We start from the raw sequence: 8,761 nt of genomic DNA, 5'->3' as shown, positions 1-8,761 counted from the left end.
TCTTTTTGATTTCCCTTAATTTTCAGATGTCCTATTACACTTCATGTTTCTCCCATGCTTTCTTCTCTTTAGATCCTCTCTATGTAGTCCTTCCTTTGTTATCCACACTCACGTTATTTCATTGAGAAAGCTTCTATTCCTCTGTCATCTTGCCCAACACCCTCTTAGAATTTTCTTTTCCTAGCTAAAAAATGTTACTGCTTTAATTACTATAATTCTTGCTTTTTTTGTTCTTTTCTTTCTTAGAATTTCTAGCTCTTCCTTTATTATAGTCCTTTTTCCTTTATTACTTTCTTAATTAATTTTATGATTATCACTTTTTAACTTTTTAAGCTCTTCTATATTGCTTTTCTCCCTTCATTCTTGTTGTGGTACACTTAGTAAAAGTTGTAGACTTTACTTTGTTTTCATTCCATTTCTGCATCTGGTTTGGCTGTAGAAGTGATTGTTATTTGTGCTCCTTTTCCAACTCAGTACTTGGAATTAAATCTAACACTTCAAGCATATTGGGTAAGTACTATGTTGCTTACAACACTCTCAAACCCCTAATCTCTACTAACCAAGAAGACATGGAACAATGTATTTAAAGCCATGAAAGAAAAAACTGACAACCTATATTACCATGGGCAGCAAACCTATATTTCAAAATTGAAGAAAAAACGGACTTTCATAATAAAGACAAGCTAGAGCATTTCACAACCACTAATCCAGCACTGCAGAAGATTCTTAAAGGAATCCTACATACAGAATCAGATAAATGCAATCATGAAAAATGTGAGAAAGAATAAGTCTCAATGGAAGAGTAGATAAGCAAAAAAGAAAGAATTAGGAAAGAATTGAAAGTCATAAAAATAACAAAATGGCAGGAATTGCTATATTCCTTTCAATAATAACTATGCATAATATTAGTCTCAATTTGCCAAACAAAAGACACAGACTGATGGATTACATTAAACAAATGAGACCCAATCATTTGTTAGTTACAGGAAATGCACCTCCATGGCAATAACAAACATAAACTTAGAGTGAAAGGATGTAAAATGATATTCTAAGTAAATAGAAACTTAACGTGAGCAGGAAATCAATATTTGTATCAGAAAAAACAGGATTAAATCAAAATCAGTCAGATGACAGAGAAGACTAAGATGGTGAATAGTTGAGGGACCCTGGGACTATGGGACCCTAAGCATAAAAATTCCATAAGACTACTTCAGATTCATGGTAGCAAGGATTTGATAACCCTGATTTTTTGCAAACTAAGATCCCATCTATGAATAGGGTCACATATTGTTCAATGACTGATCCTTAAAATAGCTTTTTTGTATAATGCATATTAGTTGCAGATGTTCTAGTGCTAGGACCAGCACTGAATGCTCATCCACCTGCTAGAAAGATTGAGAAAGAATATAAGAAAGTAATTCCATTTACAATAGTCTCAAAAAAAATAAAATACTTAGGAATAAACTTAAGAAAGGATTTGAAAGACTGCTACAAGGAAAACTATAAACCATGGAAGAAAGAATATTGGAGCAGTTGAAAAAGTTTCCCATGTTCATGGTTTGGTAGAATCAACAATGCAAAAATGGCTATGTTACCTAAAGCAATCAACATTTTCAATGCAATTCCCATGAAAATTCCAAAGACATTCATCACAAAGATTGAAAAATAAATCCTAAAGTTCAATTGGAAGCACAAGAGAAAATGAATAGACAAAGCAAAACTGACCAAAAAGACCAATGCTGGAAGAATCATAATACCCGACTTGAAACTATACTACAGAGCCTTAGCAATAAAAACAGTATGCTACTGGCACAAAAACAGAACAAAATAGAAAACCTGGATATAAATCCACACAGCTACACCAGCCTGATTATTGACAAAGGTGGCAAAAACATACTATGGAGAAAAGACAGCCTCTTCAACAAACATTGCTAAGAAAACTGGAAATCTGCATGCAGAAAACTGAAATTAGAACCATGTTTGTCACCATGTACAGGTATCAACTCAAAGTAGACTAAGAACCTTAATATAAGACCTGAAACTTTGAAGCTCATGCACGGAAAAGGAGGGAATACACTAGAATTAATTGGCATACACAATGACTTCCTCAATATAACTTAAATGACTCAGCAACTAAGAGAAGGAATTGACAAATTATACTGCATGGAATTAAAAGCCTCTATACAACCAAAGATATGGTCTCCAAATTGAACAGATTGTCCACAGAATTGGAGAAAATGTTTGCTAATTATATATCTGAAAAGGGATTTATAACCAGAATGTACAGGGAGCTCAAAATACTAAACTCCCAAAAAATCAATGACCCAGTGAAGAAATGAGTAAAAGAAGTAAACAGAGTTTTCTAAAAGAAGAAGTCCAAGTGGTTAAAAAAAGAAAAACACATGAGGAAATGCTCAGCATCCTTGACCAAAATGGAAATGAAAACCAAAACCATGTTAATATTCTACCTCACTCCTGTTACAATATCTACCATCAAGAACACAAATGGTGGTGAAGATGTGGTGAAGATGTTGGGAAAAAGGAACCCTCATATACTGCTGCTGGGAATGTAAATTAGTACAACCACTATGGAAAATAATATGGAGGCTCCTCATAAAACTAAAAATTGCTGCCATATTATCCAGAAATTCCATACCTAAGGATATGCCCAAAAGAATGTAACTCAGGTTACAGTAAAGTTACCTGTATACCCACATTTATTTCAGCAGTGTTCACAATAGTTAAGCTACGGAAACCATCAAGATGTCCCACTACTGATGAATGGATCAAGAAAATGTGGTACTTAGGTACAATGGAATTTTTTCATCCACAAAGAAGAATTAAATTTTGTCCTTCACAGAGAAATAGATGAAACAGGAAAACATCATCTTAATTGAGGTTAGCCAGTTTCAGTAGGCCAAAAACTGCATATTTTCTGTCTTATGCAAAATATAGAACTAATACAAATGCAGCAATATTATGAAAAACATGTAAAACTAAGTCCAGGTCATAGATGAGAGGAGAAGTATAAAAGAAGGAAATTAAGATGGTGACTATGGTTTATGTACTCTCTATAGATGAATGAATATAGAATTTTTATGCTTGTTGAAAGCAACATAAGAAGGAATTAAGGTAGAAAGAAGAAAAAGAGATGACATGAATAAATTTGTGGTTGTATATTACATATATATGTAATATACAAATATGGAAATGCCACAAACAATGTTCCTATGTAGCTATCTTAAGCAAAAATGTTACTTTTTTCTTATACAAAATCAGAGAACAGGACAGAATAAGTTCTGCCTGGAAGGTGGGGAAATTATATCAGTGACGGGGGGAGGAGGTAGGGAAAGGGTGTACAAGGGTGAATATGGTACAAATACTGTGTACACACCTATATAAATGGAAAAATGGTACCTGGTGAAACTATTCCAAGAATGGGGGAAGGGTGGTTAAATAAAGGAGAGTGATGGATGGGATGAATTCACACATGGTATATTTGATATATTGTAAAAAGTTTTGTAAAGGCCAAAATGTACCCAACTAGCAAAACAATAAAAGCACTAAATAAAACAAAACAATGAGCCTGACATATAAAACATATCAGTCAAGAGAGACAAAAAAGGTTACTTCATATTTATAAAGGGAACAATCCACCATGAGCATATAACTATTATAAAGTTACATGCATTGAATGTTAGGACATCCATTTTCATAAAAAAGTAATATTGGATATTTCAGAATAGATAGACACCAACAAAATAATAATGGGTGACTTCAAACATGTATAGTATATTACACCCAAGAGCCAAAGAATACATGCTTTTTTCAATAACCTATGGAGCACTCTACAAAACATATCATATTTTAGCAAATAAAGCACATCTCAAAAATTTTAAGAGAATTGAAATAATTTCTTATACTTTGTCAGATCACAATTGAAAAACAGAAACCAAAAGCAAGAGAAATTACAGAAAATACACAAAAAATAGGGACTAAACAATTCATTTTTTAAGTAAAAGTGATAGCATATATTATTAGGAAAAGGGTACACTTTCAATAGATTGAAAGCAGATCATCTCAAGTGTGAGAATGAGAACAGCCAACAATTCAGTTTTGAAAGAAGAGTGGGTCATTGAAGAAATAAAGGGAAATTTAAAAAAATTCTAGAATGAAGCGAAAATGAATTCACAATATGCAAGAATTTGTGTAATATAATGAAAAGGCTGTAACATGGAAATTTATACGTATCAATACTTATATTAAAATCAACTCAAATATGCATCTCAAGGCCTTAGAAAGACAAGAACAAACCCATGCTCACATAGTAGAAGGAAAGAAATTATAAGTGTCAGAGCTGAAATTAACAAAATGGAAACTAAGAGAACCATAGAAAAGATCATTGAAACAAAGAGTTAGTTCTTTGAATGGACAAATAAAATTGAAAAATGCTTAGCCATATTAACCAAAAGTAAAAAAGAGAAAACATATATCAATAAAATGAGACATTTAAAAGTGATATTGAAACAGACACAACTAAAGGCCAGAGGATCATTATAGAATGTTTTGAAAATACATACTCCAATAACTTGGAAAATATAGACAAAGTAGACACATTTGTAATCACATGTGACCTATCAAAATTGAAATAAAGACATGCAAACAGTTTATACTGATCAATAACAAGTAATGAGATTAAGACAAGAACAGAATACCTCATCCGCTTCCTCAAGATAAAACCCATTATCCAGTGAATTCACTGCTGAATTCCCCTTAAACTTTTAGGAAGAACTAACAGCAATGTTCCTCAAAACATCCCACAAAATCCAAAGGGAAACAATTAGTTCAAACTCATTCCATGAAGCTAGCTTACCAAGACTTGATAAGGATATAGCATAAAAAAAACCATAGGCCAATTCCCTTGAGGAACACATATGCAAAACCCTAAAAAAAGTGCTTGGAAACTGATTTCAACAGCAAATTATGGAAATCATATCATATTCTATGATTCAGTTATTTTTAATCCAGTAATACAAGGGTGATTTGATATAAGCAAGTCTATAAACATACTGTAGCCGATAAACATAAGCAAGGACAAGAGTCATATACTTATATTAATAAATGCTAAAAGGACCTTTACAGAATCTCCTGTTCCTTTGTGATAATAGCCTTGAAGAAACTAAGAATACAGAGTTCATAAAAGAGAGGTAAATATATGACAGACCTATAGCCAATACTCTACTGAATGGAGGAAAACTGATTTTAGCCATTTTCTCTGAAAACAGAAATAAAACAGGGTGTCAACAATCACCTCTCTTATTCAATATAGTGTGTCAATTCATAGTCAAAGTAATAAGTTAAGAGAAAGAAAGAAATGGATGTAAAAAAGAAAGGAAGAAATCAAAATATTCCTATTTACAGATGACATTATCCTATATTTAAAAGGCCCAAAGAGTCCACTAGAAAATGCTTAGATCTGATAAAAATGTCAGCAGAGTAGCAGGATACAAAATCAACATACAAAAATCAGTAGCTTTTCTCAACACCAAGAATGAACTCATAGAAAAGAAGTCGAGAAAGCACTCTAATTTACAATAACCTCAAAGATAACAAAACATTTATGCATAAACTTAGACAAAGATGTTAAAGTCCTCTTCAATGAAAACTAGAAAGTACAAAAGAAAGAAATTTTAGAAGACTCTAGAAAGTGGAAAAGCCTTCCATGTTCAAGAATTGGCAGAATAAATATTGTGAAAATGAACATACTACCAAAAGCAATATACAAATTCAATACAATTCCCCCTCAAAACCCAATAATATTCTTCACAGGAATAGAAAAACTAAACTTTATGTGAAAACATAAAGATTCCAAGTAACCAAACTATTTGGAGCAAGAAGAATGCTGATGGTATCACAATACCTGACTTCAACTGTATTATAGAGCCATAGTAACCAAAACAGCATGATATTGGCACAAAACCAGACACAAACACCAACAGAATAGATTAGAAGATCAACAAATAAGCCCAAGTATCTACTGTAATCTTATTCTTGATGAAAGCACCAATAGCATACATTAGAATAAAGACAGCCTCATTTACAAGTGGTCCTGGTAAAACTAGATATCCATATATAGAAGAAGGTTGAAACAGGATCCCCATTTTTCTCCCTATACAATAAACAAAGTCTAAATGCATAAAAGGCCTTAATTTAACACCTATTACTTTGAAACTACTAGAAGAACGTAGGGAACACCCTTGAAGATATTGGCAGTAGCTAACACTTTCTGAAGTGGTCAATAGCTCAAAAATTAAGAGCAAAAAATTGACAAATGCTACTGCATCAAATAAAAAACTGATACATAACAAAAGAATCAGTGATCAGAGTGATGAGGCAGCATATAGAATGGGCGAAATTCATAACCAAATATTCATCTGACAGGGGATTAATATTTATAGTACATAAATAACTCAAATATTAAACACTAAAATGATAAACATGCCAATCAGTATATGGGCAATGAATGAAGCAGATAATTTTCAAATGAAGCAGTTCAAAAGACTGACAGATACATAAAAATATTCAACATCCTTAGGAATTAGGGAAATGCAAATCAAAATGACATTAAAATTTCATCTCAAATCAGTTGGAGTGGTTATCATCAAGAAAATAAATAACAACAAATACTAGAGAGGATGAAGAGGAAAAAGGAACACCTTTTCACTGCTGGTGGGAATATAAATTAGTTCAGCTACTCTGAAGATCACTATGGAGTTTCCTCAAAAAATGTAACATAAAACTTCCATATAATCTAACTTTACTATTTCTGGGCAGATACCCCAAAGAATCAAAATCAGCTTACTGCAAAGATAAACTGCATTTCCATGTTAATCATGACATTATTTGCAATAACCAAATTATGGAATCAGACAAGATGCCCATCAAAGGATGACTAAGGGGTAAATAAAATGTGGTGTGTTTACATAATAGAGTTTTGCTTAGACATTAAAAAGAATAAAATTATGGTTTTTAGCTGGAAAATGAATGGAACTTGATATCATAATATTAAACAAAATAATCCAATTTCACAAAGATGAATATTGTGTTTTCTCTCAAGTGTGTAAGCTATGAACAAAACAAATGAGAAACTAAGGTCATGATAGTGAAAGAAAGACTACTAAGGTAGTAAGAAAGGAAGGAAAGGGGTGGAGGGAAGGGGAGAGTAATAAACAGCCATTGAGAGGGGTAAATGCAGTCAAACTACACCATATACATGTATGGAAATGTTATGATGCATAATCAAACCCCTTAGTTTGTATTATTTCATTCATAACAATAAAAAAGTCCATTTTTTACCTGTAAGAAAGTCACCTCACTAGCAAACATACACACAGAATGAAAGTGAAAGGTTGGAAAAGGATTCTAAAAGCAACCATGAGTATCTATACTCATATGTTACAAATGAGACTTCAACCCAAAATTGGTCAGAAGAGACAAAGAAGGACATTTCATGTTGATAAAGGGAACAATCCATTCAAAATATATAATAAGTTTTATATATATTCAATAAACACTAGTGCCCTGAAAGTTGTAAGGTATAGCAACTGAACTTTACAAAACAAAACTACCATATATAAAGGGAGAAAGAGGATAAAATCTTATAGCAGTGACTGAGTTCAGTAACCTACTCTCATCAATACGTAGATTATCCAGACTAAAACAAAACAAAACAAAACAAAACTATGACAAAGAAATACTGGAGCCAAAATGCATTATAGCACAAATATACTTTACACATATGTATAGAATATTCCTTCTAACAATGGAAGAATATGCATTATTTTCATAAATACATGGAGCTTTTTATGAAGTACATCACAGTTTAGAGCATAAACTAACTATTAATGAATGCAAAAAAATGAAATGAGTTCTTATATTTTATCAGATCATAATAGAATGAGACTTGAAATCAACAGGAAGAAAAAGTATAGAAGTTATGCAAGTATATAGACATTGAACAATATACTTTTGAATGAATAATAGGCAACTGAAGAAATCAAGGGAGAATTAAAAATTTCCTAGAATCAAATTAAAATGGAAACACAAAATACCACAACTTATGAGATTCAGCAAAAGTAGTTCTAAGAGGGTCTTTGTACCTATGAGTTCCTATATGTTAAAAAATAATTTGCAAGATCTCAAGTAGATAACCAAGTGATGTATCATAACATTTTAGAAAAATTCAAGCCAAACCCCAAAAGCCAAACTCAAATTAATAAAAAGAAATAAGTAATAAATACAAGAGGACAAATAAATGAAGTAGAGATTAAAAGAATAATATGCATGGCTAGCAGAATTATGTAATTTTCAGGAAATTGATGGAACTGGAAATCAGCATGTTAATTGAAATTGGCCAGACTAAGAAATACAAATATTGCATATTCTTTCTCATATGCAGAATACATACCTAAAATAATTAAAATACCTAAAGTCTGAAAATAAGTGACACAAGTGTAAAGTAGGGAGACTGGGAGTAGGAATAAGCAGGTAAGGGGAGGGTGAAAGTCAAGGGAGAGGGGGAGGGGTTAAATAAGATTGAATAATTAATTCACATGTTTGAAGATAAAATAATAAAACCTGTTGGAAATTATTTTAAAAGGTGGGGGGGGCAATAAAAAGTACCAGCAATCAAAGAATTTGATCACAGAATATCATATGTATGTGTGGTCTGAGGGAGTACTCTTGGGAGGGGGGGGAATAT

Source organism: Castor canadensis, chromosome X (genome assembly GCF_047511655.1).
Source record: "Castor canadensis chromosome X, mCasCan1.hap1v2, whole genome shotgun sequence".
Taxonomy (NCBI): domain Eukaryota; kingdom Metazoa; phylum Chordata; class Mammalia; order Rodentia; family Castoridae; genus Castor; species Castor canadensis.
This window is presented reverse-complemented; position numbering follows the sequence as displayed.